Source organism: Phyllostomus discolor, chromosome 2 (assembly GCF_004126475.2).
Source record: "Phyllostomus discolor isolate MPI-MPIP mPhyDis1 chromosome 2, mPhyDis1.pri.v3, whole genome shotgun sequence".
Lineage (NCBI taxonomy): Eukaryota > Metazoa > Chordata > Mammalia > Chiroptera > Phyllostomidae > Phyllostomus > Phyllostomus discolor.
Window position 1 is genome coordinate 144732859 of NC_040904.2, and position 20669 is coordinate 144753527.

The following is a 20669-nucleotide window of genomic DNA, read 5'->3' on the forward strand; positions in this document are numbered from 1 at the left end:
TGCTGAAATTCTCCCTTTTCTCCACTGGCCTCCTGTGAGAGGTTATACCATTTCTATTGGGCCTGAAATCCATCCCCTTTCCCAGAATTATTCTAAGAGTTGGACTGTGTGATACACTTCCTAAGGACACTGCTGCAGTACATCTGAGGATAAGGAAAGGAGAGGCCCAGGTATTTATTTTGTTGTGTGTGTTTTGGGATTTTTTTGGTGGTTAATTGTTTTCTTGCTATTGACACTTGATTTGTTTCCTATTTCTAGTTAAACAAATGAATCGTTCAGAACCCTGAATCTACCTACCTACCTTCTCTCTCTCCCTTCTGTCCCACTTCCTCCTTCACTCCCTCCACCATATAGTTTTTTAAAAAGCAGAACTGGGATTATACGTATTGTGGTTTTGCAGTTTTTTCACTAATTAGTACATCTGAAATCTAAAAGGCTGAATCCTGATAATTTCTCCCATTGACTTTATATTTTGTTCTTAGACTATTAGGCTGGAACTTAAGAGACTTGGGTTTTGGTCTCTTTTGGCTCCATGATATTGGACAAGCTACTTAACACCTCCAAGTTTACTTCTCCTTCTGTTTCTCCTTCTCCTCCTTTTTAAAAAATTACCATTTATCAGTACCCTCTGAGTTTACTTTCTTCATCTATAAAATTTAGACATGGTGAGTGGTTCATTTGGATTTTTTTTTTTTTGCTATCTTTCCAAGATATTATTTTTATTTTTTAAAATATATTTTATTGATTATGCTATTACAATTGTCCCATTTTTTTCTCCTTTTGCTCCCTCCACCCAGTTACCCCCATTCCCTCTGGCAATCCCCCCGCCCCACTTAGTTCATGTGTGTGGCTTATGCATGTAAGTTCTTTGGCGTCTCCATTTCCTGCACTGTTGTTAACATCCCAGTGTCTATTATGTGCCTACCAATTTGTACTTCTTAATCCCTGCACCTTCCTCCCCGTTCTCCTCCTTCCCCCCTCAAAAACTGATAACCCTGCAAATGATCTCCATATCTATGATTGTTTCAGTTCTGCTTGTTTGCTTAGTTTGCTTTCCAGCTTAAATTGTTGATAGTTGTGAATTTATTGCCATTTTAATGTTCATAGTTTTGATCTTCTTTTTCTTATATAATTCCCTTTAGCATTTCATGTAATCATAGCTTGATGATGAGAAACTCCTTCAGCATTATCTTGTCTGGGAAGCTCTATATCTGCCCTTCCGTTCTAAGTGATATCTTTGCTGGGTAGAGCAATCTTGGCTGTAAGTCCCTGCTTTTTATCACTTTGAATACTTACCAGTTCCTTCTAGCCTACAAAGTTTCTTTTGAGAGATCAGCTGACAGTCTTATGGGAATTCCTTTTCCCATAAGTATCTGCAATCCTCTTGCTGCTTTTAAAATTCTCTCTTTATCTTTAAACTTTGGTATTTTAATTATGATGTGTCTTGGAGTGGACCTCTTTGCATCCATCTTGTTTTGGACTCTCTGTGCTTCCTGGACTTGCATGTCCATTTCCTTTGCCAAATTAGGGAACTTTTTTTTTCATTATCTTTTCAAATAGATTTCCAATTTCTTACTCTTTTTCTTCTCATTCTGGCACCGCTATGATGTGAATGTCGGACCTCTTGCCCACAGGCTGTTTATACTATCCTCGTTGTTTTTGGATTCTTTTTCCTTCATGTTCTGCTTGGTTGTTTTTTGCTTCCTTTTGTTCCACTTCATTGACTTGATTCTTGCCTTCATTTACTCTACTGTAAATTGTTCTTTTTTTTTTTTTTCAAGCAGTGTATTCTTCATTTCTGACTGGATCTTTTGTATGCTCATGAGGTCTTCACTAAGTTCCTTGAGCATCCCGATAAACCAGTGTTTTGAACTCTATACCTGATAGATTGCTTATCTCCATTTTGTTTAGTTCTTTATCTAGAGTTTGGAACTGTTCTTTCATTTGGGCCATGTTCCTTTGTCTTCTCATTTGGGCAGCCTCCCTGTGTTTGTTTTTATGTATTAGGTAGAACTGCTTTGACTCTGTGTCTTGGTAGTATGGCTTAGTGTAGCTGGTGTCCTGCAGGGTCCATGGCACAGCCTCCCTATCACCCAAGCTGGGTACTCCCTTCTTGTGAGCCGATTACACCCTCCTCTTGTAGTGGAGCCTTGGTTGCTGCTGGCAGGTAAATGGGAGGGATTTACACAGACCAGTCAGCTGCAAGGACTGGGTGTGGTCACTGACTACCAGCCACCATCCTCCATGGAGGATCAGCTATGCAAAGGCAGAGTGGTGGTGCTCAGATGTGGTCTGTAGCTGTCTACTGGGTACACTGGCCCTGGGGTTCCTAGGTGGTACATGCCAAGGTCAGGCCCCACCTGGGTTTTTCCCAGGGCCACCCTGCCTGAGCTATATAACAATCTGAGATGGCTGCTTCTTGTGCTGGGCTTGAAGATACCTATGAGAAGCCAAGCTGTCAATCTAGGCTGGCTGCTGCTAGTGCTGGGCCTGCGACTTACTGAGGCCAGCTATTTTTTATTTCATGGGAGTTAGGAAGTTGTGAGGCCTGAGCCAAGACCATACATTCATATGGGAAAGCAGCTTGTGTGGGTCCATAGCCTGAGTGGGGTGGAGTCTCTGGGGATCTCCAAGGCAGGTCAAACAGTGTTAGCCAGGTTGATGTAGTCTCAGATATGGCATAACCTTGCTGGCTCAGTCTAGATGGATGTGGTTTCTTTAATTCTGTAGTTACCAGACTTCCATTCAACTCGATTTCTGGTGGTTCTGAGTGATGGTTGTTCTACATTTTAGTTGTAGTTTTGATGTTGTTATGTGAAGAGGTAAGACATGTCTGCCTATGCTGCCATCTTCACTGGAAGTCCTCTGTAAATTTCTCTTTATTTCACTTAGTACAACCTTCATTTTTCCCTGGGTTTTTTTTATGCTGTTGAAGTACGCAATCAGTTCCTTGAGCATCCTAATAACCAATGTTTTGAACTCTGCATCTGATAGATTGCTTATCTCCCTTTTGTTTAGTTCTTTTTCTGGAGTTTTGTTCTGTTCTTTCATTTGGGACATATTTCTTTGTCTCCTCATTTTGGCAGCCTCCCTTTGTGTGTTTGTATGTATTAGGTAGAGCTGATTTTGACTTCCTTTGCAGTGTGACTTTGTAGAAAAGCATACTGGTAAGTTGGATGCGGGGGAGCCTTAGGTAATCACCAGGGTGGTGCAACCTGTGTGAACCAGGTTGGAATCTTAGACATAGTGTTGCCATTCTGTTGCTCTGTGTGGGAGAGGGCTCAGAAATGGGACAATGACCACTGCCAGGCCTCTGGAGTTCTGTCTAGGAGGAAGCTGTTCCTTGGCACTCACCCTGATACCAGACAATTCAGCTTCTCCCAGTATGCCACTGGTGGCCTTCTGGGTGTTGCCTGAATGCTGAAGCCCAAAGGGAGTGAATCTGCACAAGTCCTAAGTCCCTTGCAGGCCTTTTAAGAGGAGTCTCCTGAAAATCCTTCAGTTTCTTCTGTTGTCCCACCCCCCCATTGGTTTTTACAGCCAGAAATTATAGGCACTTACCTTCTTGGCACTGGAACCCTGGGCTGGGTGGTCTGGGATGCATCTGAGACCCCTCTTTCCGGAGGTGTCCCTCCTGATTTTTATCCCCTATACATGGGTGTGGGACCCCCTGTTCCGAGTCTCTGCTTGTCTGTGTCTCTTGGCTTCTCTGTCCCTCCTACCCTTCTGGATGAATGTAGCTTCTTTAAATCCTGGTTGTCAGACTTCCATACAACTCGATTTTCTGATGATTCTAGGTAGCACTTTTTTTGTAGTCTAGTTGTAATTTTTACTGTGGTTGTGTGAGGATGCCAGCCATGTTTACCTACGCCTCCATTTTGATGGGAAGTCCTCCCATTTGAAGATTTTAATAGCTCTAACATTTACTTAGGAATGCCAGGTTTTCAAAGGGCATACATTTCCTTGAATTTTATGTGAATGTCTTAACCCACCTGTGAACACCTATAGGGATAAGTTCTTGCTAGGTTAAAAACATAATAGTGGGGGGAAAAGTGTGTTAGAAACAAGAATCACTAGTGTACTCAGTAGGTCTACTTTCTGCTTTCACGTTAGCACTGACAGAAAAAAAGCTTTATTAGAGCCAATTAAGATTTTTGTTTGAAAATTTACACCACTTGTGGGATGTGGGTGGTCTATGTGTGGTTGTATTCATTGACTGCTCATTGGAGGTAAGACAAATGCTTCTTGTTAAGAATTCTTTAAAAAATTCATCATCTTCTCACATAAGTGTCTTAGAAAAGCTAAGGGCATTAGGGATAGAAGCCATTGGTATGAGGGCAGAAACTATGTTCTCTGCTCTTTGGCTTTCCAGCCTGAGACTCTTTGCTAAGTAAAGTTTTCATGAAAACTTGAAATGGCCAAGCAGTCTCAGTTTGAAGAATCTTTGAATAAAAGCATTCAGCTTTTGAATTAACTTTGCTATGTTATAATATTACATTGATTGAAAGATTGTTTTTGGCCCTGGCTGGTGTAGCTCAGTGAATTGAGCACGGGTCTGCGAACCAAAGTGTTGCTGCTTCAGTTCCCCGTCAGGCACATGCCTAGGTTGTGGGCCAGGTCCCCAGTTGGGGGCACGTGAGGGGCAACCACACATTGATGTTTCTCTCCCTCTCTTTCTCCTTCCCTTCCCTTCTCTCTAAAAAAATACATAAATCTCTAAAAAATTCACTGCCTATTTTTTTTTTAAAGATTGTTTTTGTTTCCCAGTTTTCAGTGTCCTAAGTTGCTGATTTTATTTCCTTTTAATTTTTATCCAATTTTAGTTGTTTTCATCTTTTTCATAATGTTCTTTTTCCACTAACATTTTATGTACTCTTCTTATTCCTAATCTTTAGTTTCTATTTTTCCAATAGCTTCATGTCACCTTTATATATTTTAAATTTCTTTGCCCACTTCATTTGATGTTTTGCTTAAACTTTTTCTAGAAATGTAGTTTTTTTTAAAAAAATAAGACTTTATTATGACAGAGAGACACAAAAAAATGTAAAGAAGAATCATTGAGAAAACTAATGACTCTAACAGTTTATCCAGGGACAGCTTTAATTTAAATTTACTTTTTATTGATATATGTGTATTCTTTTTTGTTTTTTTTAAGTGTATTTTATTGATTATGCTATTACAGTTGTCCCATTTTTTTCTCCCCTTTATTCCCCTCCACCTTGTACTCCTCTTCCACCCACATTTCACCCCCCTTAGTTCATGTCCATGGATCATACATGTAAGTTCTTTGGCTTCTCCTTTTCTTATACTCCCCCTGTCTGTTTTGTACCTACCATTTATGCTTCTTATTCTCTTGGTTTTTTTTCTATATACATCCATGTTTGGTTTGCATGGTTCAAAGGTAGATTGCCTAAAATATACTTCACATTCTCAGCAAGAGATTCAAGATGGTTTTTCCCTTCCCACTTATCCAGTATTAGCTCTTAGGATGTCTCAATAAGAACCTTTATTATTCCTTTAAATGTTGAACCTCTTTGTCTAAGCTGTAATCTGAGTACATAGGGTGTGCTACTGCCAAATTTCCCATCTCTAAATAAAATAAGCTAATTTATAGCAATAAAGCCTTTGAACTCTACTTAAAGGGACTTCTCTCATTGTTTGTCATCTCTTTAGCCATTTGAAGATGTTTGATACAAAAAGATTTATAGTCCTCATTTTAAAAACAATAAATAATCTTTAGCGATATCAACCTCCTAAGATCTCCTTTCAACAACAACAACAAAACAAACAAAAAAGCAGTTGTGGGTCTTAACTAGTATTTTATTGTTAATCTACTAATTTTTTCTTATTTATAGTTATTAAAATAGATACTTCTTTTTTAGTGTATACATATATATAGGAAAGGCTTTGAAAAGAATTTTTTATAATCCTTACCTGAGGATATGTTTATTGATTTTAGAGAGAGAGGAAGGGTGGGTGGAAAGAGAGAGAGAAAGAAAGGGAAAGGAAAATAGTAAGATGTGAGAGAGAAATATCAATTGGCTACCTGACTGGGAATGGGACCCAGAGCCTTTCTGTGTACAGGATGATGCTCCAATCAACTGAGCCTCCTGGCTAGGGTGAAAAGTATTACATAGTATAAAATAATATCATCATGAAAAGAAAATTTTAAATGGAAAATTACTTATGATTCTGAATGATATAACACATCAACCATTTTTTGTATTTATAAACATTCCAGCTATTACAATGATGTATAATATGGGCCCAGGAAAGCAATAGTAGATATGGTTATTCTTTAGTCTCCACATGCCCTATTCTGAGCCAAAGTCTCTAACTGGATATTGCTCTGGGGTTAGATGGAGCAGATAAAACCTTGTTTATTAGCTGTTACTACATAACATCCTTTCTTAATAAGAGACTTGAGTTAATTTAATCCCGTAGCTTTGCTGTCCTCACCATAGCTACATTGCTGCTATTCTGTTTAAAGGTCAGTATTATTACCCTTTAATATTTTGCCTTTCATTGTGCATCGCATTCTCATTCTACATTTCTCTCATTCTGGGAACTAAATTAGTTTAAGTTATTACTGGCTATCTTGGCTATCTCTTCCCAGAGAAACTGGAAAATGTCGAAATGACACTTTTCGGTTCTAATATATATACATATACATATACATGTATGTATGTATATATATACACATATACTGATATATGTATACATATACATATACATATCTCTCTCTCTCTATATATATATAGAGAGAGAGAGAGAGGAATCAGTCTGCCAAACATGTAGAATCTTACTAAAGATTTAAGTTAGTTTGAATGCCATAAGAATGGTAATCCTACATTCTTTTATTAACATGTTTAAATGTATATATGTAAAAATACTTCAAAATTATAAATGTTCAAGAATCCTGATCTTGCTCACATTAGGTCTCCTGAAATGCAGTTTGAGCATTTTGATACCTTTTAATAACATGCTATGAGACAATTCTTGTTGTAGTTAGATAGTTGTCTGAGGAGATTTTTTTTTATGTCTTGTTTTTCAAAATAACAATCACTTAGAGAATTCAGATTCTGGAAATGTAAACTCATAATTTTAGGAGTGCAGTGACAGCTGCACAGCAAGTCCATATGTTGCTTAGCTATAATTATATTTTAATAATCATTTTTTCTTTAGAGAAAGAGCTATGGGTAACCTCCAAGAGACTGAAGCAGATGATTGTTAGGCATTTGTATTTTTTCAACAGAACAGAACTTCTTCTTTTTTCTTACTTTAAACAGTTGAATGTATTTATCTTGTGTCATAGCACCAACTGGATGAAGTTACTATTCTGGATCCTACTGTAAAATTTAAATGAATGTTTTCATCAAATGGGAGGATACCTTTTTTCCATACTCCCTTATATAGACTTGCTGCCACAGGCATGCTAATTTTGCCATCTCTTGCACATGGCTTGCTCCTTTCTGTCTCTGTTCTTCTGCACATTACCATTCCCTCCACCTGTGGTACTGCCCATCCTTTCCATCCATTTCCTTTTAAAACTGGCATCTAAAATTATTTTTTTCTGGAAATTCTTTCATTGTTTAGTCCACGTATCTATTACTTACTTTCTTGGCTTTACCTTAACACTTAACATTGGTAGATACAGCAGATTCAGGTAACCAGAGTTGTGTTTCTGTAATGTACTAGGTATTGTGTTAACTATCTTATTTAATTTTTACAGCTATCCTGTGAGTTATTATTACCATTTTATAGATGGAATTAAATACATTCATCATTATAATTCCTAGTTTTAACTGTGCTAGAATTGCTTTTACAATGTCATTCTATGTTTCACTATTTCTGTAGTCTTCACTTTTTTGCTCTCTACCATTTAACCTGCCAATGTCACTTAAAAATAAAGGAAAACTACTTTATTCAGATATAATTTGATGCATGTGACAAAGATAATATACCCGTGTAACTGCTGCCACAATCAAGATACAGAACATTTCCCTTACTCTCCAAAACCCTTGTGTACTTTTCCACTTAATGTTTCTCCTTCCATATATTCCCAACTCTTCCCCAGGCAACAAATGATCTGGATTATGTCTACTATATATTGTTTTTTCTGTTCTCAGATTTCATCTAAATGGAAGTTTAGACTATGTACTCTTATCTGGCAACTAAAAGGAAAGATTGTTCCTTTGTTATGAATGAATGTACTACAGTTTGTCCATTCACCTATTAATAGACATTTGACTTGTTTCTAGTTTTTGGCTATTACAAATAAAGCTGTTATGAAAAATCCATGCACAATTCTTTGAGTGGACATTTTCCATTTTTCTTGGGTAAATACCTAGGAGTGGGTGTACTGTTTTACATTCCCACCAACAATACATGAGAATTTCAACTGCTTCCCATCATTGTCAACACTTAGATTGTCAGTTTAAATACTTTTAGCCATTTAGTTGGTTATACAGTAGTGTCTCTTTGTGGTTTTTCACATGTATCACACTGATGACCAGTGGTATTGAACATTTTTTCATGTGTTTATTGGTCATTTATATCATTTTTTGGCAAATTGTTTAAATATTTTATCTATTTGAAAAATGTTGTTTTCTTATTGTTAACTTTTAAGAGTTCTTTAGACATTTTGGATCATAGTTCTTTGTTAGATATATGTATTGTGCCTATTTTCTACTTGGCTTGTGTTTTCATTTTCTTAAATCTGCTTTTGAAAAAGGAGAAGCTTTTAATTTTTATGAAGTCTAGCATACCAGTTTTTTCTTTCATGGTTTGCGTTTTTAGTTGCCTAAGAAATTTTTGCCCATCCCAAATATAATATAAGTTAGTGAAGATTTTCTCTCATGTTTTATTCTAAAAGTTTTATAAGTGTTGGCTTTTGTATTTAGGTTTGTGAATCATTTTGAGTTAATTTTTGTGTTTAGCATTAGAGTCAAGGTTTGTCCCCCCCCCGCCCCACCATGTGTCCAAGGCATGAACCAGGCATGGGCACAGACCAAAAGCCAACCTAGAATAAACAAGGAGTTACTTTGTCCCTGGCTGATATGAGACAAGCACCTGAAGATTTTTTTAAATGAATATACATTTTTTTATTGAAAATCTTATTCTTTTCCATTGGCGCCTGTTCTATTGGGTTTTCTTGGTGCCTTTGTTGCAAATTAATTGACTGTGTACGTGTGTTCCATTTCTGGACTGCGTATTCTGTTTCATTGATATATATGAGGCATGCCAATATCACACTTTTACTTTACTTTATTTTTTAATTTAGAGAGACAGGAAATGGAGGGGAGAGAGAGACAGAAACATCAATTTGTTCCACTTTTTATGAATCCATTGGTTGGTTTTTGATGTGCCCTGACAGTATTGAACCTACAACCTTAGTGAATCGGGTAGGCGCCCTAACCAACTGAGCTACCTGACCAGGGCCTACTCTATTCTTATAATATGTTTTGGAGGTAGTGTATATCCCCCAACCCAACATCTTTTTGAAAATAGAAAAAAAAATCTTTGTTTTATTTATTCTCTTGCTCTGGTTGCTTGTGTTTGTGCTGTTGCTTTTTGTTTTTGTTTCTCCGTTCAAAGATGTTGCCCTCAACAAGGGCTTATACTTTCTAGGACAGATATTGTTTGTATTAAGGAAGATGCTAAGTACTTTCAGCTGGCTAGAAGGGCTTAGCAATTGATGTTCTCCCTTTGTCTTTCTATCACTGTTAGTAAACAACTCTAGGTTCCAATGGTACATCTGTATGATGTTTGAGAAGTTAGCTAAATTGGAGCTGCAATAACAAAAGTGTGTACCAGAAGTTAAGTGTCTAAATACCAAGTCTAAAACTTGACAGGAAATGAAATTGAAACACTTTTATGTTAAAGTCATATTTTTTCCTCCTTTTTCTGTCTCTCTTTAACAGAAACATCCTAGTCTTGCCTAAAGCAGTCTTTTGCATCAATATTTGAGTAGCTCTACTGGCAGTTGCCAAAACTATAGTGTGTGCTTAGTGGGAACATACTGAATTGAAGAAAAATTTTAGATACAGATTGCATTTCATTTTGTTTTCGACTATATATGTAAATGGAAGTAAAAAATCCTGGTTAAGGAATATAATTCTTGGTTTCAAAACAGCACCCAGGTGCTTTCATTTTCCTGTTCTTAAACTGCCATTCTTTAGAATAAGAATAATAAGAGAAAAGGTAAATATAACATGTATTCATTTATTGATTTTAATTTATCAGTATTTTTTTCATGTGTGTTTTTGGTTCTTCTAATTAAATAGTGTGCTTTCCTGGACAAAGTTTTTATTTTCTATTTAATTTGTATCTTTTTTACTTTACATTTCACATACTAGAAATGTTGAGGAATCCTGAGTATTGCACTTTAATCACTTGTTATAGTGAATAATAAATCCTAGGCTACAGTAGAAATATATGCATAGCACCAGGTCTGTCTGGAAAAAGTCCAGCCATTGTTAATATAATGAGAATGGTTTGTGCAACACTGATGTAACCTGGCAGCCAAGGAGAGTGTACTGGAATGCACATGCATGAACAATGGTAATTTTACTAGTCATTGAGGGCAGTAGATGCTGTTGAGTGAGCATGTGTACTGTGTGGCTGTCACATTAAAAATGACCGAATAGAGCAACAAATCTGCATCGAATTTTGCATTAAGCTTGAGCATTTCTCCGTGAAAAGTTTGGATAACCCAGAAGGCTGCAGCTATGGGCAACGGGTGATTGGCATCTTCATCATGACAGTGCGCCCACTCATGCATTATGTCTCGTGCAGGCTCTTTGATGAAACACGAAATCACCCAGGTGACTCAGCCCACTACAGCTCAGATTTGTCACTCTGTGACTTCTGGCTTTTCCTAAAACTAAAAGAACCTTTGAAAGGGAAGAGATTTCAGACTGTCGATGAGATTCAGGTAAATATAATGAGGCAGCTGATGGTAATTGGGAAGACTGTGTGAGGTCCCAAAGTGCTTACTTTGAAGGGGAATGAGATGTCATTGTCCTGTGTACAATGTTTCTTTTATCTTGTATCTTCTTCAATAAATGTCTCTATTTTTCTTATTACATGGCTGGATAACTTCTGAACAGACCTTGTATTTTTTCTTCTTATTGAAATCACATTTCTTTTTAAAAAGACATTTCTAAATTTTGCACTGGACATAACTTCGAATTTTAGAAACCAGATATGTGATGAGGTAGAGGTGGTTAGTAAATAGCTTCCCCATTTTAAGTTATTAGTATAGGTTGATTATGGTCCAGGTCCTTGGGAGCATTGGTCATTGCTTTGATTCTGCTCCTACATTTGCTTTATAAAGACTGCAGTAAATGATTAGATCAGTCAGATAAATGGAACTGCCAGTCAGCTCTTCCAGTAGATATTTTTAGATTTTTTAAATCTTTATACTGATCATTCCTGTGACCACAAATCTTCTATTTGATAGTGAGATAATATGAAGCAGGGGTTCCATAGGAAGCAACTTCAATATTAAGTCCAAATGATAATTGAGGTAGAGATCACTTGTCATATTCTTATTGTATTATGGGTCCTTGTTTTTTATTTTTGCTTTGAATATTTCTTGCCATTCCTTTCTAGCCTACAAAGTGTCTTTTGAGAAATCAGCTTGACAATCTTGTGAGAACTCCCTTGTAAGTAACTAACTGCTTTTCTCTTGCTGCTTTTAAGATTCTTTATGTTTAACCCTTGGAATTTTAATTATGATGTGTCTTGGTGTAGGCCTCTTGGGTTCATTTTGTTTGGAACTCTCTGCATTTCTTGGACTTGTATGTTTCTTGCCTTCACCAAATTAGGGGAGTTTTCTCTCATCCTTTTTTTCAAATTGGTTTCCAAGTTCTTGCTCTCTCTCTTCTCTTTCTGGTACCTCCATGATGCAAATGTTGGTATGCTTGAAGTTGTCCCAAAGGTTCCTTACACTGTCCTCATTTTCTTTTCTTTTTTTTTAAATTTTTTTTCTTCTTGCTGTTGTAAATAGGTGTTTTGCTTTCTTACACTAAAAATCGTTGCTTTGATTCTCAGCTTCATCTACTCTACTGTTGATTCCCTGTAAATTGTTCTACAGTTGTTTTAGTTAGTATATTTTTCGTTTCTGGCTGGGTTTTTTTTATGGTTTCCATGTCCTTTTTTATTCTTTTGAAGTTCTCTCTGAGTTCATCTGCTCTTCCCCTGAATTCATTGAGTACCCGTATAACCAGTGTCCTGAACTCTGCATCTAGTAGATTGCTTGTTCCCATTTTGCTTAGTTCTTTTTCTGAAGTTATGTTCTGTTCCTTCGTTAAGCTGCGTTCCTTTGTCCCTGCGTTTTGGCAGCCTCACTGTTTTTGTTTTTATGTGTTAGATAAAGCTGCTACATCGCCCAGGCTTGGTAGAGTGGCCTAATGTAATAGGTGTCCTGCAGGGTCCAGCTGTGTACACCCTCCTGTTGTAGTTGAGCCTTGATTGCTATTGGCACATCAGTGGAAAGTGTTTTCCCAGGCCTGCTGGCTGCAAGGACTGGCTATGACAACTGACCACCAACCTCCAACCACTGTGGAGGATCAGCTGTGTAGGGGCTCACTCCATAGAGCGGGGCTTATTTCAACAGGGCTCTGGTGCTTGCTGAGTTTGCACCTGAGTGTGTCACTTATGTAGGTGGTTGGGTGGTGGTGCTTTAATGTGGTCTGAAGCTGTCCATTAGGTACACTGGCACTGGGGCTTCCTGGAAGTGAAGGTCAAGGTCAGCCACCAGCTGTGTTCCATTTGGGGCCACCCGGCATAAGCTATAAAGTGATCTGCAGATGGCTGCTACTTGTGCTGGGCTTAGAGGCACCCAAGCAAGGCCAAGCTGTAAACCAAGGCCAGTTACTGCTACTGCCTGGCCTAGGGCCACTCAGCAGTGGGCATGGGGCTTCGTGACACCAGTTGCTGCTTGTTTGAGAGAATTTAGAAATATCTGAAGCATGAAGCAAGACAAACTATTTGTATGGAAAAGCCATTGAAACAGCTTGGGTGGGTACGAAGTTGGGTGGGGCGGAGCCTCAGAGAAACACCAGAGTAGGGCAAAAATGTGAGCCAGGTTGGTGGAGTCTCAGATGTGGCTCCCTCTTGCCGGCTCTGTGGCTCTGAGCTTTTGTGGGGGTAGGGCTCATAAAGGAACAGTGGCCTCTGCCAGCACTTCTGCCTGTGAAGAAATCTGCCCTTCAGCTATTGCCCTGATGCTGGTCAATTCAGTTCCTCCCCATATGTCTCCGGTGCTGCAGCTCAGAGGGAGTGAGTCCAGTGAGCTGATATGTGGGCCCTTTAAGGGGAACTGCCTGGGAATCCAGCAGTTTCTGTTTCCTGAGCCTCAACATCCACTGTTTTTCACAACCAGAAGTTATGAGGAATTATCTTCCTGGTGCTGGAACCCTGGGCTGTGGTGTCTGGTGTGGGGTTGGGACCCCTTGCTTCAATATATCCCTCCCAATTTGTATGCGCCACAGTGGGAACAGGTCCAACCCATTCCATGTGTCTGCCTCTCTTAACCAGTCTTGGTGTAGTTTCTTTAATTCTGTGGTTCTAGAATTTCCATTTAGCTCAATTTCTGGCTGTCCTGAATAATGGTTGTTTTATAGTTTAATTGTAATTTTGATGTGGTTGTGTGAAGAGGTGATACGTGTTTACCTACGCTGCTATCTTCACCACTCAGGTTTACTAATATTCTTTATTATCTCATGTTGCTATGTGAGAACATGGAAAGTGAATGTCTTGAGAACGTGGACAAAGGAATGAAGCAGTTGTGGCTAGGTCTCCCGATGTTTAGTATGGTGATGTGAGATGACTTTCACCTTTATAGTGATGAACATTTTCAGTTTTTATGTGTATTAGGAAAAAATGCAATCAATGGCCAAACCAGTAAATTCATGGATTTTTATTGGATAAGGCTAATTAAGATACAGGTGAGAAAAAAATTAAGTAACTGTTACTAGTGCATGGCGAAAACTGTGCTGTTGGTACATCAATGACTGTTGAGAAACTCTGACATAGAAAAAATGGTTAGGTTCATATCTGGCAGCATAATTATCTGGCTAACAAAAATAAGCATTGAAAAAATTCAGCTAATATTTTTGAGCTATCTCTTGATGAGTAGAGCCCAATGATTTAATTTAGTATTTGCCTATTAGTTCTCAATTCTTTTCTCCTTTTGGGTTATTTAAAACATCTGTCATCACAGTGAGACCTGTAGCACTCTGGCTATGCCAGAAATTTGTTTTAAGGTTCTTTGAATTCAAATTGAACTCATATAAAGAAGAACAGTTAGCAACCATGAAAGGCAACACAAATGAGCTTTCACAAAAAAGGGGATATACAACTTACATATACTAAAATGCACAAATCATAATTGTGCAGGTCAATGAATGTTTACATACAAGTATATACCCAGGTCACTACCACTCAAGTCAAGTTATATTACATTTCTAGAAATCTCATGCCCCCTTCTGGTCAGTAACTCCCCCTTACATATCCTTAAGATAACAAAAATGATCACTTATTCTGACTAAATCTTAAGTTCCTAAAACAGTGCATGGTGCACAGTTGGCACATAGTGTGTGCTGAAAAATATTAGATCAGTAAATGAATGAAATCTTAAGATTATATATATATATGCTTTAAGGGATTCCTTTATACATTGTTATTATTATTATTAACCTTGTAGTTTTCCTTTTATAATTTTTCCTTTTTTCCCTTTATAATGTTTTTCAAATGTTTAAATTGTTATTACATTTAGTCATTTTTCTGTATTTCTTACGCATCTTCCTAGAAAAGTTATTTCTTGCTTTACTGGTGCGGCTCAGTTAGTTGAGTGTTGGCCCTCAAACTGGAATGTCACCAGTTCATTTCTTGGTTAGGGCACATGCCTGTATTGCAGGTGTGGTCCCCAGTCAAGACATGTACAGAAGGCAGCCAATTAATGTTTCTCTCTCACATCTGTATATCCCTCCATCTTTCTCATCTCTTTTCCCTCTCTCTGAAACCAAAAATAAAATAAAATAAGATGTTTTATTTCTTCATATATTAGGTAAATATTTTATTTTCAGTACCCCCTTATAATTTGGCCTAAAATATATCTCTTATTTTGTCTCTGATTAATTATGTTGCAGTCCTGAATTATTTTGTTTCCAATTTTAAAGTAGACGTTTTAAAGTTCAAATAAAAAAAAACATTGGCTTAGAACCATGCCCATATTCCTTAATCATATCAGATTTTTTTTTTCAGATGTTCTAGTTGGGTTTTATATGGGCACTTTTTTTTCTCTTTTGAAACTTCAGGAGTTCTAGAACTTCTTAATTTATGGGCCATCCTTAAGAAGCAGCGAATTTATAGTCTAGCTTACTTGAAAGATTTAAGATTTAACCTGTTACAGTACAGGGTCATTTGCTTACAAATGAAACCATCAGTTTCAAATGATTCAGTGTGAATAACTAGTACATCAAGGAGAGGGATCACAGTGCCACTCTAATTGATTTATTTCTAAACAGACCCAGACAAATTTGTCATTGTTGAAGAAAGTTGGTATGTCTTGAATCTGGTGTCACATTATGGTAATTTTAACTAGGAAAATTTCACTCTACTTCTCTCTAATTAAAATAATTGTGGCCTTATAACCTGGGACAGACAGAAGAAGCAGCTTCAGTACAACCTGTTTGGTAAGGAGTGTGGTGGAGACTCGAGAGAGCCGGCTGGGCACCCACAGGCAGTGGCACCAGAGGGATAATTGAGTGACCATTTGGATCCCCCTGAGAAGTGTGGGGTCTAAACCCTAACCTGGGATCCCCAGCCTAGAGCACCAGAGCCCCCAAAATACACAGATAGCAACCAGTGGCAAAAGTGGCAGGGTTGCTCTTTGCCAGAGACTGACCCCTGGTGACACAAAGAGCTATTTAAAGGGCCAACGTATGAATTTTCACTTGCAGCCACTTATCCTGGGCTCTGGCAAAGGCAGGGACAGACAGGGCTGGAGACGCCTGAGGAAAGACTGGTGACAAGACTGGTGATGGAAGCTTTGGGGAGAGAACTGAGAGAGTAAATGCTGGGGTCTCGGTGCTGAATCATTTCCCATACAGCAGCAGCCATCATTGCCCAGGAGGACCACTCCCCTGAGTGGCAGCAGCCTGAGGGGAAACAATAGCTCTACCCCCAGGAAATATTCTACCATACCCTCTGGTGTTTAAGCTTGACTGCTGAGTGCAGAGTGACTAGATTAAAAACTGAAGGAGACAGCCACAGACAGATAGATCCCTGGCAAAGGCGGGTGCGGCACAGAGGGGACTAGAGAGATGCTTGAAAAGAGACTGGGGACAGATGTTTTGGGGAGAGAACTGAGAGAGTAGCCACCAGGATCCTGCAGCTGAGTTCCCTAAAGGGCAGCAACCATCCCACTCAAGCAGACCACACCCCTCCCAGCAGCATTCTGGAGGTAAACAATAGCCTTGACCCCAGGAGGGCTTCAGCCAACCCCATGGTACATAAGCCAGACTGCTGAGTGCAGAGTGACTTAGATTAACCACTGAAGGAGACAGCTAGAGACAGTAGATCCCTGGAAGTCTCTAACTGGCTACCTAAGGTCAGATGGTGTCAACTTTTGACATCACCAGAGGCAGATCCAGAAAGAAAAAAAAAACAATGGTAAATACTAGAGGCTACCAAAATGAAATCCACTGAGCTCTTCTCCATAATTGGCGATATTTTCTTTCCTGCATAGCTTTTTAACATTCATTTCTTGTCTACCAAGTTTTTGCATATTAAGTCACTAGATTTTATACTATAGTTTATTTGAACTAACATATTTTGCCCCTCCCTTCTCTTACAGCATTTTACATTCTTCTTACATCTCATTATTTTCATTTTAAATTTTGTTTTCTTTCTTGCTACAACTTGTTTCCATTCCACACTCTTACTATTTCTCCCCTGTCCGGACACACAAAACCAATTTTCTTGTCAGTGGTCATCTCACATCCTTTTTTCCCCACTCTTAAATACCCTCATTCTCTCTCCACCTTTAGCAATCTTTGCTACTTGGTTGTGGATGGATTTGCATTTCTAGATCTTCACTAATTTTGTATTTCAAATCTCAGATTTTACTTGTCCCCTCTCCTACTCTGTTTTTCTTCTCAAATTTTTAATTCTGCTTTGTCTTATCCTGTTTTTTTCTTTATTTCTTCTGTTTCTCTTTTATCTTGCCCTTTTATTTTTCTTTATTCACCTCCTTTTTTCTTCTTTTTCCTTTTGTCTCAAATTTAAATTTTTCCATGTCTTACCCTGGATTTTGTTCCTCACTCTTACTATCCCCTCTCTCTCTATCATTTCAAAATCACTTCCCATTCCTCTAGACATCTCTTAACTTCTTCTTTGTTTCTTTGTTTGGGTGAGCCTAAAAGCTGGGAATCACCAGAGTAGAGCAAACAGTGTGAGCCAGGTTGATGGAGTCTCAGATATGGTGTGTACCTGCCTGCTCTAGCGGGGGAGAGCTCATCAAGGAACAGTGGCCTCTGCCAGCACTTCTGTCTGGAAGAAAGCTGCCCCTCTAGCTCTTCCCCTCCCTGATACCAGACAATTCAGTTCCTCCCTGTATGTTTCTAGTCACTTTCAAGCTGCTGCCCCTGTGCCAGAGCTCAGAGGGAGTGAGCCTGAGTAAGTCCACATATGTGCTCTTTAAAAAGAATAATAATCTGGGACTTTAGCAGCCCTTGGTCTCCCTCAGTCTCAATCTCTCCTGGTTTTACAGCTACAAGTTTTTGGGACTTTTCTTCCTGGCACCAAAATACTTAGGTGGGGTCCTGCTTGGGGCTTGGGCCCCTCACTCCTAAGGAGGGATCTCTGCAGCCAGTGAGATATCCCTCCTAAATTTTATCCATCACATGTGTGATGAGACCAGCTTGTTCCGTGTCTCTGCTCCTCCTCCTAATCTTGATGCGACTTCTTTATTTTTCTAGTTGTAGGACTTCCATTCAGCCAGATTTCAGGCAGTTGTTGATGAATGATGGTTGTTCTGTAGTTTAGTTGTAATTTTTATGTGGGAGGGGGTGATATACATTTACCTGTGCTGCCACCTAGCCCAGATATTGCCACATACCACTTTTTAAAAGGCGGAAGATTTATGTGATCTGAAGAGAAGTAAGAGTGCCGCTTTTTAATACACTTGTTTTGGTAGGCAAAGACATTAGTATTGTTATTTACACTCCTTTGCAGTCACACCATGTTTGTATAATTAGGAATTCATTTTTTGGCTACTGTAAAAACCCAAGGTGCCTTTTATGAACAGTTAAGGATATTATTATTCACACTGTGTTAAGTGCTGATCACTTGGATTCTTAAAGTACAAGAAATGCTTGTAGGAAGAAAATATCAGTTAAGTAAAGCAATGTTTTTCAAAAAAAATAATTTGTCCTTTTAGAGTAGAGGAATGTCAAGATTTTACATTCTCTAATTACTTCTATTTCACATTAATCTACTATGGCTAAGGAAAGCAGCAATGGAATGGACCATCACCAGTAATTTGTTTAATTTCTTTAAAAGGTCTAATTAAATAGCATATTTAAATGTCAATTGTCAAATTCAAAATACACAAATTTGGGTGAAATAAGGCTATTTTATATACACTTAATTTTTTCTTTTCCATTCTTTCATCAGCTCACATCTCCTGCATTACCTCATTATCACTAACTAATGTATCTGCTATGCGTTGTGCAATGCTATTGGAAATACAGAAGAATATAGGGGTGGCTTTTTGCATTAGGGCTTGCATATTCTCTACTTAGAATGTATTTCTTGCCATGCTTTTTAAAAAAAAATCTTTTTAAATTTTCACTTGAGGATATGTCTATTATTTTTAGTGGGTGAGGGAAGAGAGAGAGAGACAGAGAGAGAGAAACATCAATGTGAGGGAGAAACAATGACCAGTTGCCTCCTGACCAGATTGAACCCACAACCTTGGTATGTGCCCTGACTGGAGATTGAACCTGCAACCTTTTGCTATATTGGACAGTGTTCCAGCCAAGTAGCCACCTGGCCAGGGCTCTTTCCATTCTTTGTTTAGGTGTCACTTAATTCTTTAGGTCTCAACTTAAAACATCACTTTGTATGAGAAGCTTCCCATGATCTCATGTAAAGTCCATGGTGTCATGGACCATGTGTTTTGTGCACTGTGGTTCTCCGTCTTGGCACATATCAGGCACTCAGTAATTGGTATGAAGTATCATCATGGAGCTTTGGATCTAAATGGTGGAGGCAGATGGATAAATAAATTTAGAAATATAGTGTTTCAGTTCTGTACTAGATGCACTTTGTGTACACAGAGAAGGAAACAACTCTTCACCAGAGAAGAAGTGGAGTCCATTTGTTCTTGTCTGTTACTTTGTAGAACTACTGTGATGTTAGTATGTGTTTTTCAAGTTAATTTTTTCATTTAAAAACATTTGGCATATCTGTTGATGCCAAAAAGTTCTTAATAAAGCTTTCCAAAACAATTAAATTATCCCTATTTTCTGTTTTGTAGCCTTTTGTTTAAAGTTGTTTTCTCTGAAATGTTTTACAGGGTGGTGTGTGGGAGTAAGTGAGAGGGAAAACTGTGATTTGTGTTTCTCATAGTTTTTATTAAGCTAATAAGCTCTTGTATGTCATTTTCATTTTTTTAGGTTCTTGAAGCCAAGTGTTGGAAATTTATCACTGTCATCTATCTGATCAATTGTAACCTGTCTGTGTCATATATATACAATTATAAAAATAGTAATTACCATTCTTAAAACAATTAGTTTAAGTACCATGTGATGGAAGAATATAAGTGAATACATTAATAAATAGGTAATATTTATATTTAATATTTGTCATATTTGATAAAGCACTATTATCTTTATAATTAAAATTTCATCTATATTAGGTAATTAGCAGAAAATATTTTCAAGACTTCACCTGAAATTTTAAAGCTATAATTCCAGAAATATTCCAGAGAGCGTGAAATTGATTTTATTAACCTTTAAGCTTTTTTTTTTTTATTGCCTGCTTTTATGTTGTCACCTTACCCTTTTCATTTCTGCAGTAGAGTTAGGTATGAAGATAATCCAAATTATCTTGTACTCAGGCAGTTGAGCTGTTGCGGTATAAGGCAATTATATTTAAAAAGTGTTTCTACATGTATCCAATAAATCGAATTAGGACATCAACTCACTGTGCTATAAGAATGCTAAACTGTCATCTAATATATTATGGCATATTATATTAGATTTAGTGGGCTATTGATTTTATCAGAAATTTAGAGTTTGAGAACTCTAAAAGGAATTTTATTCCTTTGCACCTACCTCTTATTTAAATGGTTTTTGCTTTAGAATTATTAATTTCTTTATTATAAAGAAAGCACTATTTTTTATTGTAAAAAATGACTTTACATATGTACAATAAATGTAGAGTTGATTGTACTGTCATAAAGTCAGCCCTTGTGATAACGCTGACTAGGTGAAGAAATGGAGCACTGATAGCATTCAGAAACCCTTTGTTTCTCATCCTAATCATTACCTTGTCCAGTTTCTTCTTGCATAAAACGTTATCTGGATTTCTATGCCATTGATTGATTTGTCTTATTTTTGAACTGTGTGTAAATTGTATTATATATCATATAC

General features: G+C 37.8%; 1 protein-coding gene and 1 pseudogene across 6 annotated transcripts in view; one reads left to right on the forward strand and one right to left on the reverse strand.

Moving 5' to 3' along the window:
- OSBPL8 (oxysterol binding protein like 8) overlaps positions 1-20669 on the forward strand; it is a 170806-nt gene that overhangs the window by 17231 nt on the left and 132906 nt on the right. The window lies entirely within an intron of this gene.
- Positions 8974-9067, reverse strand: LOC114489855 (annotated as a pseudogene).